Source organism: Pelobates fuscus, chromosome 13, assembly GCF_036172605.1.
Source record: "Pelobates fuscus isolate aPelFus1 chromosome 13, aPelFus1.pri, whole genome shotgun sequence".
NCBI lineage: Eukaryota > Metazoa > Chordata > Amphibia > Anura > Pelobatidae > Pelobates > Pelobates fuscus.
In genome coordinates this window covers 4259107-4280510 of record NC_086329.1, presented here as the reverse complement: position 1 = coordinate 4280510, position 21404 = coordinate 4259107, and the positions used below count along the sequence as shown (strand labels likewise).

Sequence of the window (21404 nt, the reverse complement as noted above, 5' to 3'; positions counted from 1 at the left end):
CTGATTCAGCAGCACGCTTAGCTGCACTATCTGCCATCCGATTTCCCTTGGTTACATCACCATCTCCTCTCAGATGCGCTCGACAATGTATGATACCGACTTCTTTCGGCTCCCACACTGCTTCCAATAGTTGTAGGATTTCAGCTGCGTACTTGATTTCTTTGCCTTCTGAATTCAGTAGTCCTCTTTCTTTATACAAAGCTCCGTGGGCATGAGTGGTTAAAAACGCATACTTAGAGTCCGTATAGATATTTACTCTTAAACCTTCAGCCAATTGTAACGCTCGTGTTAGTGCTATTAATTCTGCCTTTTGTGCTGATGTTCCTTTCGCCAGTGGCCGAGCTTCTATCACCTTGTCTATTGTTGTCACTGCATATCCTGCATAGCGGATCCCTTCTTTCACATAACTACTGCCGTCGGTGTAATATTGAACATCGGGGTTCTGGATGGGAAAATCACGAAGATCTGGTCTACTTGAAAATACTTCATCCATTACTTCCAAACAATCATGTTGACTTTCAGTAGGTTGCGGCAAAAGGGTAGCTGGATTTAAGGTGTTTACAGTCTCTAAATGCACTCTTGGGTTTTCACACAACATTGCTTGATACTTGGTCATACGGCTGTTACTAAACCAATGATTTCCTTTGTAATCCAACAACGTCTGTACTGCATGTGGGACTCGTACATAAAGTTCTTGACCCAGAGTGAGTTTATCGGCTTCAGCTACTAGCAGGGCGGCTGCAGCTACGGCTCTTAGACTAGGTGGAAGTCCGCTGGCCACTGCATCCAGTTGCTTAGACATGTAGGCAACAGGTCTTTGCCATGATCCCAAGTACTGTGTCAATACTCCCACAGCCATTCTTCTTTGCTCGTGTACATATAAGTAGAATGGTCGTGTGTGATCAGGTAGACCTAATGCTGGGGCACTCATCAAAGCCTTCTTCACATCTTCAAATGCCGTTTGCTGTTCTTGGGTCCATAAGAAGGGGTCGTGCTCTGTACCTTTGATGGCTGCGTACAGAGGTTTTGCCAGTATCGCATAGCTGGGAATCCATATCCTACAGAAGCCTGCTGCCCCCAAGAATTCTCGCACTTGTCTTCTATTCTTGGGTATTGGTATTTGGCAGACAGCTTCTTTTCTCTCTGGCCCCATAATCCTTTGACCTTCAGAGATATGGAATCCCAGATACTTGACAGTTGGCAAACACAACTGAGCCTTCTTCCTGGACACCTTGTATCCTGCCTTCCAGAGAATATGTAGTAGATCGTGCGTTGCTTGCTGACATTTTTCTTTTGTAACTGCTGCTATCAACAAGTCATCTACATATTGTAACAATACACATTCTCCTGGGATAGACTCGAAATCCAGTAGATCTTGACTTAGAGCTGAACCAAATAGGGTAGGTGAATTTTTAAACCCTTGGGGCAGTCTTGTCCAAGTCATTTGGCGTTTTGAGCCCGTTACAGCGTTCTCCCATTGGAAAGCGAAAATACATTGGCTTTCTGCGGCAATTCGGAGGCAAAAGAAGGCATCTTTGAGATCTAAGACTGTGAAGTAAGTAGCCCCGCCCGGAATTAAAGCAAGCAGGTTATATGGATTGGGTACAACTGGATGTATGCTAACAACCGCATCATTGACTGCTCTTAAGTCCTGTACAGGTCGATACTCATCTGTACCGGGCTTTTGAACAGGCAGCAATGGGGTGTTCCAGGGGGAAGTACAGAATTTTAGGATACCATACCGTATGAACTTATCCAGATAGGATTGGATGTTCTTCTTAGCCTTCTGCGGAATGTGATATTGTCTTAGGCTCACTGGATAAACCCCATGTTTCAGTTCAATTTTTATTGGTGGAATATTGCGGGCCAGTCCTGGTGGGTTGTTCTCTGCCCAAACTCCTGGTATGTTAAACAATGTCTCATCACTCCTAGGGTTTTGGCTAGTCAACACTGTATAAAGTCGCCACTCTTCTTCCTTTGGTACGGATAAAGTCATAATACCTGAAGGTCCATTAAACTTTAAGGATGTTGTTCCATTTGGTAGGAACGTAATCTGCGCTTGTAATTTTGATAGCATATCACGTCCCAGTAATTGGACTGGACATTCAGGCATATAAAGGAATTGGTGTTTTACTACGTGGCCTCCCAATGTACAGAGTCGACTTTTAAGAACCGGTTTTTCAGCACTTCTTCCAGTTGCTCCTATCACAGTAATAGTCCTTCCAGATGGAGGAGCAACTAGATTAGTCACCACTGAATGTTCAGCACCAGTGTCGATCATGAACGCACTCCTTTTCCCCCCTATTGATACATCGACCATAGGCTCCGCTCGACCAAGGGGGAAGGAGCCCGGTCGGTATCAATAGTCCTCCATGACAGTGTCAGCCAATCCTACAAAGTCCCTACCTTCTCTATCGCGGGACCTTTGCGCTGCTGGAATATACCTGTCTTCCCTAACACTTCCTCTGTTCCCATTACTCCCTCTATAACCATTACTCCCTCCGGGGCCTCCTCTACCTCTCGCTCTACCTCTAAAGTTTCCGTAGCCTGCCCTGGGTTGGTCTCTCTCGTACTGCTCTCTTTGCGGACATTCGTTCCTCCAATGCCCTTCTTCCTTGCAATACGCGCATTGATCCCTACTCAAAGGCTCCCTACTCCATCTATTATTGCCTCTATCTGGGCCCCGTTTATCTACGCCTGCGATCGCTACCGCTAGCATATCAGCCTTTTTACGCATCTTGCGCTCTTCCTCTTTCTTACTTTCTGTATCCCTGTTCATATAGACCTTATTTGCTACCTCCATTAGTTGGGTGATGGACATACCTGCAAACCCTTCTAACTTTTGTAGCTTGCGCTTAATATCTCCGTATGCTTGGCTGACAAAGGCGGAGTTAACCATTCGGGAATTGTCTGCGTCTTCCGGATTAAAGGGGGTATACAAGCGGTATGCCTCCAATAATCGGTCATAAAAGACACTGGGCGCTTCATCGCTTTTCTGGATCACCTCAACTGTCTTCGACATGTTAATGGCTTTCTTTCCTCCGGCTTTCATGCCAGCAATTATAGCGTCTCTATAGGCTCTGAGTTGAACCATATCAGCACCATTTACGTTCCAATCGGGATCGGTGTTGGGATAGTGTGTCGCGGCCCATGCTGCTGGATTGGCTTGGTTCAAAGCACGGGCTCTATCCTCTAATGCTTTAATGGCTGCTTGATTTATTCTTGTCCTTTCCTCATTGTTAAATAAAGTCATTAGTAACTGCTGGCAATCAGCCCATGTCGGATTATGCGTCTGTACTATTGAGGTGAACAGATCAGTCATAGCTTGTGGTTTCTCAGTATACGAGGAATTATGGGTCTTCCAGTTTAAAAGATCGGTTGTGGTAAATGGGACATATACGAAGACTGGGTCAGCGTGTGCCATTTGACCTGCGGCATCGATATAAGCTGACCCGGGATTCAGACGAAGAGGCATCTGATAGTGCTTTAATTGTTGGGCACCAGTCAACTGTCGGGTTTGGATGGGGCTACGTAGAGAGGCGTCAGTCATGGGTTCCGGTCGGGGAGAGATAGGGTATGGGGATGTGGGAGGTCGGTTTTGGGAAAAGGTCGTAAATAAAACACTTCGAGCCGAGCTAGATGAAGCTTGACCGGAAGTCTGAAGTGGCGCCAAATCAGGATATTCGTTTCTAATGGGGGTGGATTCTGGTTCCGGAAGGGGAGATTTAGTACGAGGGGGGGTGGATCCTGTACTGGAGGAGGAAGCGGAAGTGGATGAGGGTAATGAGGGGAGGGGTGCAGGACTTCCTGCGTTTGCGTCACTTCTTCTTAACGGAAAGTAAGGGGGCGGCAAAGGGATCTCGGACTCAGGGGGCGTGTCCAAAATGGGCCTAACACCAGTCCTAGTGGACGAGCAAGTCCTAGCTACCATGAGGCGACACTGCTCCTCGTGGCATGTCTGGAGCCATTTTGGCGAGTCATTTACGGCCTGTCTCCAACAGTCAATATAAGGAAACTGGCCGTAAAGTTCAGGCCTACCCGATACAGCCACGTGTAAGCGCTGTACCAGAGTTGGATCCAAACTGCCACGTGGCGGCCATGCCGCAACCAAAGTAGGCCACTCCCTAGTACACAAAGTGACCAAACGTACAGGAGACATCTTTACCCCAAAATCACAAACTTTGAATCCCTTTTTAAAATTCTTAACCATACATCCTAAGGGATCCGGAATCGTTGACTGCGACGCACCCATACTTAACAATGGAACGTCGTCGACAACGAATACTATACACGCGTACTATTCAACAGTCACACCCGTTTCCTCTGGCAACAGCACCACGTGGTACGGTTACCAAGTGAAACGTACACAATAACAATAAACACTCAGGGAATTCCCGTACACACACAGCTGTTACACCAGTCACTATATAATCAATATTATGCCCTTTGGCGTAACTATACAGTCACCCACGCTATAATTCTCTATATACGAATTACCCGTCTATAACACACCCCAGTAACATCGTCTTTTACAAATAGCGGTTACAGTACGGTTAGCATAGGTCAAAGCACAAGTTAAGGTCACAATACAATTATTAGTGGTTATGGTGTTAAACATGCAATGGACGACAATGATTAGTACTTATTATATAATGTCAGTAAATATACAGGGTTATGGTACCGTGCACTATAATACAGCAACACACTATTAACACTCTCGCTAGACGGCTGAGCTCGCGCTATCTAACAAGATATACACTTTACTAAAACAATCGTTAACACATTTACAATTCCCAACTAAACTATTGGCCAGTACCTTGAATGGACTACCTAAAACTATATACACCCGTTTTGGTTAGCCACACTGCCCAATCACCACATATATAGCGAGCTAGAGAACCGAATTTACACAGGCGCCTCTTAGTCGCACTATCAAAAGTCTAGTGGGTTCCAAATTTACACGCCTTCCCACTTAGCCCAGATAGGATGAGAACTAGCGAACCGAATTTACACAGGCGCCGCTTAGTCTCCCGGTCCCTCCGACCTAGCGAACGTAATATACACCCTAGAACGCTAGTCTAGACAAGACACCGGTGTCCGGCTAGGGCTATTTACACCAGGACCCCGCCTGACTAACCAAATCAAACGGTCTGACTAAAGAGCGTTCGATCGAGCGGTGCGCCTTCGCTCCTTCCCTCCGACAGAGGGGGCAGATACACAGATTCAAAACCCCTTTGGGCCTACCGCACAATCGGTATACCCCTAGTGGGTCCTGCCGTCTAAAACAGCAGTTGTCTTACCTCCTCGTTCCTGAACCTGAGTTCACACTCATCGACGGGGACACCCCAGCACTTCTCACGTAGAGGCCGATGATCTCCTGGACAACAGACCAGTGGCGCCGAGACGAAGGGGGGTCCACGCAGAAGTTCAGGGGTGCAGCCGTAGAGAACGTGGGCAAAGATAGACCGTCTCACGCCTCTGCCTCTCAGCTACCGTTGAATGATGAGCTTCCCGGCCAATGCACCAAATGATACCGGAGAAACTGACGGAAGCCAAGCACAGAGAGATGGACACAGGTTTCTTCAGGAAGGAAGAGATTCTTTATTGGATCACCGATCGGGACTCAGAGGGACTAGCGTCACCAAAATACAGCAAAGTCTGAGTACTGAATACATAGAGTACATTCCTTATATAGCACTGTAGCTCCTCCCACAATTAACTACACCCACACATACCCTTAACCTATTTAATAAATAGAGTCTAAACTCATCCATCCGGTCTAACCACGTGGCTCATCTGATACAAAGGAGAGGGACGCGTAATTCCAGTTCTTACATTCCTGCACCTGGTCAGTACAGTGATAACAGTATCTTAGCTACGTGTAATTAACTAACTGATACTACAAACACATATACATACATATGCCTTGTGGCAATCTTAGCCTGCTAAACTTGTATTTTACTGGAATTACATCACAGTATAACAGAGCCCCACAACAATAATACTCCCAGTAATGTGTCTGAGTGTATAACAGAGCCCCACAACAATAATACTCCCAGTAATGTGTCTGAGTGTGTAACAGAGCTCCACAGCAATAATACTCCCAGTAATGTGTCTGAGTGTGTAACAGAGCTCCACAGCAATAATACTCCCAGTAATGTGTCTGAGTGTGTAACAGAGCTCCACAGTAATAATACTCCCAGTAATGTGTCTGAGTGTGTAACAGAGCTCCACAGTAATAATACTCCCAGTAATGTGTCTGAGTGTATAACAGAGCTCCACAGTAATAATACTCCCAGTAATGTGTCTGAGTGTGTAACAGAGCCCCACAGTAATAATACTCCCAGTAATGTGTCTGAGTGTGTAACAGAGCCCCACAGCAATAATACTCCCAGTAATGTGTCTGAGTGTATAACATAGCTCCACAGCAATAATACTCCCAGTAATGTGTCTGAGTGTATAACAGAGCTCCACAGCAGTAATACTCCCAGTAATGTGTCTGGGTGTATAACAGAGCTCCACAGCAATAATACTCCCAGTAATGTGTCTGAGTGTATAACAGAGCTCCACAGCAATAATACTCCCAGTAATGTGTCTGAGTGTATAACAGAGCTCCACATCAATAATACTCCCAGTAATGTGTCTGAGTGTATAACAGAGCTCCACAGCAATAATACTCCCAGTAATGTGTCCCTAAACTGCATTACATGTATTTATAAATTAGTTTATGTAAATACACAATGTGACTTGTCAGCCTTTTACATAAAGACTGTCAGTAAGACATAAAATCACCCAACATGTATTGGAAATACCACGGCCATGTCCGCTTCCCAAAAGACTACTCTCCCTTTGCTCTGGTCTGCTGTGGATCCTGTAAACCCCAATACCGCACTGTAAAGAATGGACCTTGTTTTTTTTTTTTAATGTTAAAGCGTTTTTATATATAATCGCTTTCATTTATAGACCCTGGACAGGGATCTATTTACTAAACAGTGACACTACGTGGACTGAAAGCTGAATTTATACAATGTAACCCAGAGTACCATGCAACATGGCGGCACTGAGCAATAGCGAAGGTATATTGCATAAGGAGGGACACATTCAGCACTCCAGATATTCTGGACTTTGCCAGCATTATAGCTGTAAGAGCATTCTGGGGGAGTCCACAATATTTGAAGCGTTGAGGTATAGTGAATTATGAAGAGGTTGTGACGGACCACCGTCACGAAGTACCATGCCCACTGCATATTCGTGTGTTTCTCCAATGTATTTCTATGCCTTTTGTGTATTGTGCCTGTATATGCAGCAGCTCTGTAGTATAGAAGTGAAATGTATTGCTGTCTGTGTTTCTCCCCCTTCCCTTTTCCTGTCCCAGCAGGACGTTGCCACAGAGACATGGCCAGTCCAGTTTAACCTAGATGCATTGTCCTTCCTCCCTCCCTCCCCCTTCAGCTTCTTGGGATTGAAACCCCTGTTGTTTGTGTTGGTGACCCTATGTAGGGGTCTGTGTCTGTAAAAACCATGTGTACAAAAAACAAAGTCAGTCAGTGTTGTGACCTCCAGGACTGTGTTTCATCCTGCCTGCTTGTTGTAAGGGTTCCTGAACGGCTGAAGGAAGGGAAATAGCGGAGGTAACTGGTTGGGTTACCCGTGGTCCGCTACAGTAGTATTACAGTGGGTTCCAGGTTATGGTTTCTAGAGTATAGAATCAAGTATAAGTTAGTAAAGGTGAATAAGGAAGTAAAGAGAAATACAGGGGTAGAATATTATGAGAAATTGTACTGGAATTTAGAAGGTGGTAAATAAGAGAACAATATGTAGTATATTAGGGGAAATAGAAGGGAAAACCGAGGGTATTATTGGTAAATTAGGAGGTAATATTGGAATATAAGGGGTTATATTAGTATAAAAGGGGAATTATAATACTCTAGCGATTTTATTACTATCTTAGGGGTTATAAAGGTATATTAACATATTATGGTACTATAGGTATAATATATTGTTAAATTAAGGCAGTATAGGTATAATATATTGTTATAGTGGGGCAGTATAGGTATAATATATTGTTATATTGGGGCAGTATAGGTATAATATATTGTTATATTAAGGCAGTATAGGTATAATATATTGTTATATTAAGGCAGTATAGGTATAATATATTGTTATATTGGGGCAGTATAGGTATAATATATTGTTAAATTAAGGCAGTATAGGTATAATATATTGTTATAGTGGGGCAGTATAGGTATAATATATTGTTATATTGGGGCAGTATAGGTATAATATATTGTTATATTAAGGCAGTATAGGTATAATATATTGTTATATTAAGGCAGTATAGGTATAATATATTGTTATAGTGGGGCAGTATAGGTATAATATATTGTTATATTGGGGCAGTATAGGTATAATATATTGTTATATTAAGGCAGTATAGGTATAATATATTGTTATATTAAGGCAGTATAGGTATAATATATTGTTATATTGGGGCAGTATAGGTATAATATATTGTTAAATTAAGGCAGTATAGGTATAATATATTGTTATAGTGGGGCAGTATAGGTATAATATATTGTTATATTGGGGCAGTATAGGTATAATATATTGTTATATTAAGGCAGTATAGGTATAATATATTGTTATATTAAGGCAGTATAGGTATAATATATTGTTATATTGGGGCAGTATAGGTGTAATATATTGTTAAATTAAGGCAGTATAGGTATAATATATTGTTATAGTGGGGCAGTATAGGTATAATATATTGTTATATTGGGGCAGTATAGGTATAATATATTGTTATATTAAGGCAGTATAGGTATAATATATTGTTATATTAAGGCAGTATAGGTATAATATATTGTTATAGTGGGGCAGTATAGGTATAATATATTGTTATAGTGGGGCAGTAAAGGTATAATATATTGTTATATTAAGGCAGTATAGGTATAATATATTGTTATAGTGGGGCAGTATAGGTATAATATATTGTTATATTAAGGCAGTATAGGTATAATATATTGTTATATTGGGGCAGTATAGGTATAATATATTGTTATAGTGGGGCAGTATAGGTATAATATATTGTTATATTAAGGCAGTATAGGTATAATATATTGTTATATTAAGGCAGTATAGGTATAATATATTGTTATAGTGGGGCAGTATAGGTATAATATATTGTTATAGTGGGGCAGTATAGGTATAATATATTGTTATATTGGGGCAGTATAGGTATAATATATTGTTATATTAAGGCAGTATAGGTATAATATATTGTTATATTGGGGCAGTATAGGTATAATATATTGTTATAGTGGGGCAGTATAGGTATAATATATTGTAATAGTGGGGCAGTATAGGTATAATATATTGTTATAGTGGGGCAGTATAGGTATAATATATTGTTATAGTGGGGCAGTATAGGTATAATATATTGTTATATTGGGGCAGTATAGGTATAATATATTGTTATATTAAGGCAGTATAGGTATAATATATTGTTATATTAAGGCAGTATAGGTATAATATATATTGTTATAGTGGGGCAGTATAGGTATAATATATTGTTATAGTGGGGCAGTAAAGGTATAATATATTGTTATATTAAGGCAGTATAGGTATAATATATTGTTATAGTGGGGCAGTATAGGTATAATATATTGTTATATTAAGGCAGTATAGGTATAATATATTGTTATATTGGGGCAGTATAGGTATAATATATTGTTATAGTGGGGCAGTATAGGTATAATATATTGTTATATTAAGGCAGTATAGGTATAATATATTGTTATATTAAGGCAGTATAGGTATAATATATTGTTATAGTGGGGCAGTATAGGTATAATATATTGTTATAGTGGGGCAGTATAGGTATAATATATTGTTATATTGGGGCAGTATAGGTATAATATATTGTTATATTAAGGCAGTATAGGTATAATATATTGTTATATTGGGGCAGTATAGGTATAATATATTGTTATAGTGGGGCAGTATAGGTATAATATATTGTAATAGTGGGGCAGTATAGGTATAATATATTGTTATAGTGGGGCAGTATAGGTATAATATATTGTTTTAGTGGGGCAGTATAGGTATAATATATTGTTATATAGGGGCAGTATAGGTATAATATATTGTTATATTGGGGCAGTATAGGTATAATATATTGTTATATTGGGGCAGTATAGGTATAATATATTGTTATAGTCGGGCAGTATAGGTATAATATATTGTTATAGTGGGGCAGTATAGGCATAATATATTGTTATAGTGGGGCAGTATAGGTATAATATATTGTTATAGTGGGGCAGTATAGGCATAATATATTGTTATATTGAGGCAGTATAGGCATAATATATTGTTATATTGAGGCAGTATAGGTATAATATATTGTTATAGTCGGGCAGTATAGGTATAATATATTGTTATAGTCGGGCAGTATAGGTGTAATATATTGTTATAGTCGGGCAGTATAGGTATAATATATTGTTATAGTCGGGCAGTATAGGTATAATATATTGTTATAGTGGGGCAGTATAGGCATAATATATTGTTATATTGAGGCAGTATAGGTATAATATATTGTTATATTGGGGCAGTATAGGTATAATATATTGTTATATTGGGGCAGTATAGGTATAATATATTGTTATATTGGGGCAGTATAGGTATAATATATTGTTATATTGGGGCAGTATAGGCATAATATATTGTTATAGTGGGGCAGTATAGGTATAATATATTGCTATAGTGGGGCAGTATAGGTATAATATATTGCTATAGTGGGGCAGTATAGGTATAATATATTGCTATAGTGGGGCAGTATAGGTATAATATATTGCTATAGTGGGGCAGTATAGGTATAATATATTGCTATAGTGGGGCAGTATAGGTATAATATATTGTTATAGTGGGGCAGTATAGGTATAATATATTGTTATATTAAGGCAGTATAGGTATAATATATTGTTATATTAAGGCAGTATAGGTATAATATATTGTTATATTGGGGCAGTATAGGTATAATATATTGTTATATTGGGGCAGTATAGGTATAATATATTGTTATATTGAGGCAGTATAGGTATAATATATTGTTATAGTGGGGCAGTATAGGTATAATATATTGTTATAGTGGGGCAGTATAGGTATAATATATTGTTATAGTGGGGCAGTATAGGTATAATATATTGTTATAGTGGGGCAGTATAGGTATAATATATTGTTATAGTGGGGCAGTATAGGTATAATATATTGTTATAGTGGGGCAGTATAGGTATAATATTGTTATAGTGGGGCAGTATAGGTATAATATATTGTTATAGTGGGGCAGTATAGGTATAATATATTGCTATAGTGGGGCAGTATAGGTATAATATATTGCTATAGTGGGGCAGTATAGGTATAATATATTGTTATAGTGGGGCAGTATAGGTATAATATATTGCTATAGTGGGGCAGTATAGGTATAATATATTGTTATATTGGGGCAGTATAGGTATAATATATTGTTTTAGTGGGGCAGTATAGGTATAATATATTGTTATAGTGGGGCAGTATAGGTATAATATATTGTTATAGTGGGGCAGTATAGGTATAATATATTGTTATAGTGGGGCAGTATAGGTATAATATATTGTTGTAGTGGGGCAGTATAGGTATAATATATTTCTATAGTGGGGCAGTATAGGTATAATATATTGTCATAGTGGGGCAGTATAGGTATAATATATTGTTATAGTGGGGCAGTATAGGTATAATATATTGTTATAGTGGGGCAGTATAGGTATAATATATTGTTATAGTGGGGCAGTATAGGTATAATATATTGTTATAGTGGGGCAGTATAGGTATAATATATTGTTATAGTGGGGCAGTATAGGTATAATATATTGCTATAGTGGGGCAGTATAGGTATAATATATTGTTATATTGGGGCAGTCTAGGTATAATATATTGTTATAGTGGGGCAGTATAGGTATAATATATTGTTATAGTGGGGCAGTATAGGTATAATATATTGTTGTAGTGGGGCAGTATAGGTATAATATATTGTTATATTGGGGCAGTATAGGTATAATATATTTTTATAGTGGGGCAGTATAGGTATAATATATTGTTATAGTGGGGCAGTATAGGTATAATATATTGCTATAGTGGGGCAGTATAGGTATAATATATTGTTATAGTGGGGCAGTATAGGTATAATATATTGTTATATTAAGGCAGTATAGGTATAATATATTGTTATAGTGGGGCAGTATAGGTATAATATATTGTTATATTGGGGAAGTATAGGTATAATATATTGTTATAGTGGGGCAGTATAGGTATAATATATTGTTATATTAAGGCAGTATAGGTATAATATATTGTTATAGTGGGGCAGTATAGGCATAATATATTGTTATATTGAGGCAGTATAGGTATAATATATTGTTATATTGGGGCAGTATAGGTATAATATATTGTTATATTGGGGCAGTATAGGTATAATATATTGTTATATTGGGGCAGTATAGGTATAATATATTGTTATATTGGGGCAGTATAGGTATAATATATTGTTATATTGGGGCAGTATAGGTATAATATATTGTTATATTGGGGCAGTATAGGCATAATATATTGTTATAGTGGGGCAGTATAGGTATAATATATTGCTATAGTGGGGCAGTATAGGTATAATATATTGTTATAGTGGGGCAGTATAGGTATAATATATTGCTATAGTGGGGCAGTATAGGTATAATATATTGCTATAGTGGGGCAGTATAGGTATAATATATTGTTATAGTGGGGCAGTATAGGTATAATATATTGTTATATTGAGGCAGTATAGGTATAATATATTGTTATATTAAGGCAGTATAGGTATAATATATTGTTATATTAAGGCAGTATAGGTATAATATATTGTTATATTGGGGCAGTATAGGTATAATATATTGTTATATTGAGGCAGTATAGGTATAATATATTGTTATAGTGGGGCAGTATAGGTATAATATATTGTTATAGTGGGGCAGTATAGGTATAATATATTGTTATAGTGGGGCAGTATAGGTATAATATATTGTTATAGTGGGGCAGTATAGGTATAATATATTGTTATAGTGGGGCAGTATAGGTATAATATATTGTTATAGTGGGGCAGTATAGGTATAATATATTGTTATAGTGGGGCAGTATAGGTATAATATATTGTTATAGTGGGGCAGTATAGGTATAATATATTGCTATAGTGGGGCAGTATAGGTATAATATATTGCTATAGTGGGGCAGTATAGGTATAATATATTGTTATAGTGGGGCAGTATAGGTATAATATATTGCTATAGTGGGGCAGTATAGGTATAATATATTGCTATAGTGGGGCAGTATAGGTATAATATATTGTTATATTGGGGCAGTATAGGTATAATATATTGTTTTAGTGGGGCAGTATAGGTATAATATATTGTTATAGTGGGGCAGTATAGGTATAATATATTGTTATAGTGGGGCAGTATAGGTATAATGTATTGTTATAGTGGGGCAGTATAGGTATAATATATTGTTGTAGTGGGGCAGTATAGGTATAATATATTTCTATAGTGGGGCAGTATAGGTATAATATATTGTCATAGTGGGGCAGTATAGGTATAATATATTGTCATAGTGGGGCAGTATAGGTATAATATATTGTTATAGTGGGGCAGTATAGGTATAATATATTGTTATAGTGGGGCAGTATAGGTATAATATATTGTTATAGTGGGGCAGTATAGGTATAATATATTGTTATAGTGGGGCAGTATAGGTATAATATATTGTTATAGTGGGGCAGTATAGGTATAATATATTGCTATAGTGGGGCAGTATAGGTATAATATATTGTTATATTGGGGCAGTATAGGTATAATATATTGTTATAGTGGGGCAGTATAGGTATAATATATTGTTATAGTGGGGCAGTATAGGTATAATATATTGTTATAGTGGGGCAGTATAGGTATAATATATTGTTATATTGGGGCAGTATAGGTATAATATTTTGTTATATTGGGGCAGTATAGGTATAATATATTGTTGTAGTGGGGCAGTATAGGTATAATATATTGTTATAGTGGGGCAGTATAGGTATAATATATTGTTGTAGTGGGGCAGTATAGGTATAATATATTGTTGTAGTGGGGCAGTATAGGTATAATATATTTTTATAGTGGGGCAGTATAGGTATAATATATTGTTATAGTGGGGCAGTATAGGTATAATATATTGCAATAGTGGGGCAGTATAGGTATAATATATTGTTATAGTGGGGCAGTATAGGTATAATATATTGTTATATTAAGGCAGTATAGGTATAATATATTGTTATAGTGGGGCAGTATAGGTATAATATATTGTTATATTGGGGCAGTATAGGTATAATATATTGTTATAGTGGGGCAGTATAGGTATAATATATTGTTATATTAAGGCAGTATAGGTATAATATATTGTTATAGTGGGGCAGTATAGGTATAATATATTGCTATAGTGGGGCAGTATAGGTATAATATATTGTTATATTAAGGCAGTATAGATATAATATATTGTTATAGTGGGGCAGTATAGGTATAATATATTTTTATAGTGGGGCAGTATAGGTATAATATATTTTTATAGTGGGGCAGTATAGGTATAATATATTGCTATAGTGGGGCAGTATAGGTATAATATATTGCTATAGTGGGGCAGTATAGGTATAATATATTGTTATATTAAGGCAGTATAGATATAATATATTGTTATAGTGGGGCAGTATAGGTATAATATATTTTTATAGTGGGGCAGTATAGGTATAATATATTGTTATAGTGGGGCAGTATAGGTATAATATATTGTTATATTAAGGCAGTATAGATATAATATATTGTTATAGTGGGGCAGTATAGGTATAATATATTTTTATAGTGGGGCAGTATAGGTATAATATATTGCTATAGTCGGGCAGTATAGGTATAATATATTGTTATATTAAGGCAGTATAGATATAATATATTGTTATAGTGGGGCAGTATAGGTATAATATATTGTTATAGTGGGGCAGTATAGGTATAATATATTGTTATAGTGGGGCAGTATAGGTATAATATATTGTTATAGTGGGGCAGTATAGGTATAATATATTGTTATAGTGGGGCAGTATAGGTATAATATATTGTTATAGTGGGGCAGTATAGGTATAATATATTGTTATAGTGGGGCAGTATAGGTATAATATATTGTTATATTGGGGCAGTATAGGTATAATATATTGTTATAGTGGGGCAGTATAGGTATAATATATTGTTATAGTGGGGCAGTATAGGTATAATATATTGTTATAGTGGGGCAGTATAGGTATAATATATTGTTATATTGGGGCAGTATAGGTATAATATATTGTTATATTGGGGCAGTATAGGTATAATATATTGTTATAGTGGGGCAGTATAGGTATAATATATTGTTATAGTGGGGCAGTATAGGTATAATATATTGTTATAGTGGGGCAGTATAGGTATAATATATTGTTATAGTGGGGCAGTATAGGTATAATATATTGTTATAGTGGGGCAGTATAGGTATAATATATTGTTATAGTGGGGCAGTATAGGTATAATATATTGTTATAGTGGGGCAGTATAGGTATAATATATTGTTATAGTGGGGCAGTATAGGTATAATATATTGTTATAGTGGGGCAGTATAGGTATAATATATTGTTATAGTGAGGCAGTATAGGTATAATATATTGTTATATTGGGGCAGTATAGGTATAATATATTGTTATATTGGGGCAGTATAGGTATAATATATTGTTATAGTGGGGCAGTATAGGTATAATATATTGTTATAGTGGGGCAGTATAGGTATAATATATTGTTATATTGGGGCAGTATAGGTATAATATATTGTTATATTGGGGCAGTATAGGTATAATATATTGTTATATTGGGGCAGTATAGGTATAATATATTGTTATAGTGGGGCAGTATAGGTATAATATATTGTTATAGTGGGGCAGTATAGGTATAATATATTGTTATAGTGGGGCAGTATAGGTATAATATATTGTTATAGTGGGGCAGTATAGGTATAATATATTGTTATAGTGGGGCAGTATAGGTATAATATATTGTTATAGTGGGGCAGTATAGGTATAATATATTGCTATAGTGGGGCAGTATAGGTATAATATATTGTTATATTAAGGCAGTATAGATATAATATATTGTTATACTGGGGCAGTATAGGTATAATATATTGTTATAGTGGGGCAGTATAGGTATAATATATTGTTATAGTGGGGCAGTATAGGTATAATATATTGTTATAGTGGGGCAGTATAGGTATAATATATTGTTATATTGGGGCAGTATAGGTATAATATATTGTTATATTGGGGCAGTATAGGTATAATATATTGTTATATTGGGGCAGTATAGGTATAATATATTGTTATATTAAGGCAGTATAGGTATAATATATTGTTATATTGGGGCAGTATAGGTATAATATATTGTTATATTGGGGCAGTATAGGTATAATATATTGTTATATTGGGGCAGTATAGGTATAATATATTGTTATATTGGGGCAGTATAGGTATAATATATTGTTATAGTGGGGCAGTATAGGTATAATATATTGTTATAGTCGGGCAGTATAGGTATAATATATTGTTATAGTGGGGCAGTATAGGTATAATATATTGCTATAGTGGGGCAGTATAGGTATAATATATTGTTATATTAAGGCAGTATAGATATAATATATTGTTATAGTGGGGCAGTATAGGTATAATATATTGCTATAGTGGGGCAGTATAGGTATAATATATTGTTATAGTGGGGCAGTATAGGTGTAATATATTGTTATAGTCGGGCAGTATAGGTATAATATATTGTTATATTGGGGCAGTATAGGTATAATATATTGTTATAGTGGGGCAGTATAGGTATAATATATTGTTATAGTCGGGCAGTATAGGTATAATATATTGTTATAGTCGGGCAGTATAGGTATAATATATTGTTATAGTCGGGCAGTATAGGTATAATATATTGCTATAGTGGGGCAGTATAGGTATAATATATTGTTATATTGGGGCAGTATAGGTATAATATATTGTTATATTGAGGCAGTATAGGTATAATATATTGTTATATTGGGGCAGTATAGGTATAATATATTGTTATATTGGGGCAGTATAGGTATAATATATTGTTATAGTGGGGCAGTATAGGTATAATATATTGTTATATTAAGGCAGTATAGATATAATATATTGTTATATTGGGGCAGTATAGATATAATATATTGTTATAGTGAGGCAGTATAGGTATAATATATTGTTATATTAAGGCAGTATAGATATAATATATTGTTATATTGGGGCAGTATAGGTATAATATATTGCTATAGTGGGGCAGTATAGGTATAATATATTGTTATAGTGGGGCAGTATAGGTATAATATATTGCTATAGTGGGGCAGTATAGGTATAATATATTGTTATAGTGGGGCAGTATAGGTATAATATATTGTTATAGTGGGGCAGTATAGGTATAATATATTGTTATAGTGAGGCAGTATAGGTATAATATATTGTTATATTGGGGCAGTATAGGTATAATATATTGTTTTAGTGGGGCAGTATAGGTATAATATATTGTTATAGTGGGGCAGTATAGGTATAATATATTGTTATAGTGGGGCAGTATAGGTATAATATATTGTTATATTGGGGCAGTATAGGTATAATATATTGTTTTAGTGGGGCAGTATAGGTATAATATATTGTTATAGTGGGGCAGGATAGGTATAATATATTGTTATAGTGAGGCAGTATAGGTATAATATATTGTTATATTGGGGCAGTATAGGTATAATATATTGTTATAGTGGGGCAGTATAGGTATAATATATTGTTATATTGAGGCAGTATAGGTATAATATATTGTTATATTGGGGCAGTATAGGTATAATATATTGTTATAGTGGGGCAGTATAGGTATAATATATTGTTATATTAAGGCAGTATAGGTATAATATATTGTTATAGTGGGGCAGTATAGGTATAATATATTGTTATAGTGGGGCAGTATAGGTATAATATATTGTTATATTAAGGCAGTATAGGTATAATATATTGTTATAGTGGGGCAGTATAGGTATAATATATTGTTATAGTGGGGCAGTATAGGTATAATATATTGTTATAGTGGGGCAGTATAGGTATAATATATTGTTATATTGGGGCAGTATAGGTATAATATATTGTTATAGTGGGGCAGTATAGGTATAATATATTGTTATATTAAGGCAGTATAGGTATAATATATTGTTATAGTGGGGCAGTATAGGTATAATATATTGTTATATTAAGGCAGTATAGGTATAATATATTGTTATAGTGGGGCAGTATAGGTATAATATATTGCTATATTAAGGCAGTATAGGTATAATATATTGTTATAGTGGGGCAGTATAGGTATAATATATTGTTATAGTGGGGCAGTATAGGTATAATATATTGTTATATTGAGGCAGTATAGGTATAATATATTGCTATATTAAGGCAGTATAGGTATAATATATTGTTATAGTGGGGCAGTATAGGTATAATATATTGTTATAGTGGGGCAGTATAGGTATAATATATTGTTATATTGGGGCAGTATAGGTATAATATATTGTTATAGTGGGGCAGTATAGGTATAATATATTGCTATATTAAGGCAGTATAGGTATAATATATTGTTATAGTGGGGCAGTATAGGTATAATATATTGTTATAGTGGGGCAGTATAGGTATAATATATTGTTATATTGGGGCAGTATATGTATAATATATTGTTATAGTGGGGCAGTATAGGTATAATATATTGTTATAGTGGGGCAGTATAGGTATAATATATTGTTATAGTGGGGCAGTATAGGTATAATATATTGTTATAGTGGGGCAGTATAGGTATAATATATTGTTATAGTGGGGCAGTATAGGTATAATATATTGTTATAGTGGGGCAGTATAGGCATAATATATTGCTATATTAAGGCAGTATAGGTATAATATATTGTTATAGTGGGGCAGTATAGGTATAATATATTGTTATAGTGGGGCAGTATAGGTATAATATATTGCTATAGTGGGGCAGTATAGGTATAATATATTGTTATAGTGGGGCAGTATAGGTATAATATATTGTTATAGTGGGGCAGTATAGGTATAATATATTGTTATAGTGGGGCAGTATAGGTATAATATATTGTTATAGTGGGGCAGTATAGGTATAATATATTGTTATAGTGGGGCAGTATAGGTATGTAGATTCCCTGGGGCCCCTGGCTGGTTCAGACTGCCAGGGGACACTTTTACCTTCCGGGTCCAATTGATGGAGCATGAACGGTTAAGTGACGTCACCAAATCACGTGACTGTAGTGATCACCTGATCAGCGGGTTTAATAGCAGGAGAACCCGGCTGCTGCCCCCTGCCGGCTGGACCCATTATTACACCACCCCCTACTGGCTGGACTAATTATTACACCGCCACCTGCTGGCTGGATTTATTATTACACCACCCCCTGCTGGCTGGATTCATTATTACACCACCCCCTGCCGGCTGGACCCATTATAACACCGCCGGCAGGGTTATTACACCACCCCCTGCCGGCTAGACCCATTATAACACCGCCCCCTGCCGGCTGGACCCATAATTACATCGCCCCCTGTCAGCTGGACCCATTATTACACCGCTCCCGGCTGGCTGGACCTTTTAGAACACCGCTCCCTGCCGGCTGGATTCATTATTACACCGCCCTCTGGCGGCTGGACCCATTATTACCCCGCCCCCTGGGTTCATTATTACACCACCCCCTGCCGGCTGGATTCATTATTGCACCACCCCCTGCCGGCTGGATTCATTATTGCACCACCCCCTGCTAGCTGAACTCATTATTACACCGCCCCCTGCCGGCTGGATTCATTGTTACACCGCCCCCCTGCCGGCTGGACTCATTATTACACCGCCCCCTGCCGGCTGGACTCATTATTACACCACCCCCTGCCGGCGGGATTCATTATTACACCGCTCGGCTGGATTCATTATTACACCGCCACCTGCCGGCTAAACCCATTATTACACCGCTCTCTTCCGGCTGGACTCATTATTACACCACTCCCTGCCGGCTGGACTCAATATTACACCAGCCCCTGGCCGGCTGTACCCGTTATTACACCGCCCCCTTCCGGCTGTACCCGTTATCACACCACCCCCTGCCGGCTAGACCCATTATAACACCGCCCCCTGCCGGCTGGACCCATTATTACATCGCCCCCTGTCAGCTGGACCCATTATTACACCGCTCCCGGCTGGCTGGACCTTTTAGAACACCGCTCCCTGCTGGCTGGACTCATTATTACACCGCTCCCTGATGGCTGGACTCATTATTACACTACTCCTTGCTGGTTGGACTCCTTATTAAATAACCCTCTGCCCGCTGGATTCTTTATTAGGCTGCCACCTGCCCGTTGGATTAATTATAGCATGAATGCATGTCAGGCTGCCTGCCAATCATGCAAGCTGGCCAACAGCATCCTGAGCTTGGCATAAATGCATCTAATGATGCGCTCACTCCATGCTTTCTAAGGACTGTCCCCTAGCACCCACATGTCCACTTGACTCCTTACCTTCTTACTAGCAGGCAGAAGCTCCTGGTATATAGTCTGGGACAGAGAAAAGGTGGATGAAGTGAGTGTAAAAGAAAGGGAACATGCCACACTTTTAGACAGACCAAAGTCAGCATTACCTTAACTAATTTCATTGTCAACCAGTCCACACAAGTTTTGTTCCCAAACATCCCTCTTAAGTTTCAATACTTAAGCAAGAGTATGTGAAGAATAGTTAGGGTTGCCACCTTTCTTGGAAAAAAATACTAATTTGCATAACTAATTATGTATGCGTGACATCACATGATGTAAATCACAAGGAGTGACATAAGAGAAAATTCAGTAAAATCACCAAAAAACTACACAGTTTGATTCTGCTGTATAGATGGATTGGTCCCAGTGTCTTCCTGTTTCCCAGCGTCCCCGAGTGCTTGTGTCCCCATGTCACTAGGAGATACTGCGAGACTTGGAGACACTGAGACTATGTATTACAGTGTCCCTATGTATCAGTGTCTGTGTTCCCATGTTAACAGGGGACACTGAGAAACTTGGGGACACTGGGAGACATGTCGGCTGGACTCATTATTACACCGCTCCCTGCCGGCTGGACTCATTATTACACCGCTCCCTGCCGGCTGGACTCATTATTACACCGCTCCCTGCCGGCTGGACTCATTATTACACCGCTCCCTGCCGGCTGGACTCATTA

The 21404-nt window shown here is 37.4% G+C and overlaps 1 protein-coding gene across 3 annotated transcripts in view; it reads right to left on the bottom strand.

Moving 5' to 3' along the window:
• Positions 1-19442, bottom strand: part of MLH3 (mutL homolog 3) — a 46953-nt gene extending 27511 nt beyond the window's left edge. For 2 of the 3 annotated variants that reach the window (XM_063439884.1, XM_063439886.1), the window contains exon 1: positions 6813-6893. The gene's annotated coding sequence lies outside the window, so the exon portion shown is untranslated. Of the gene's footprint in view, positions 1-6812; positions 6894-19405 lie in introns of those variants that run through there. The other variant, XM_063439885.1, reaches the window with a different exon arrangement.
• Positions 19443-21404: the final 1962 nt, after the last annotated feature.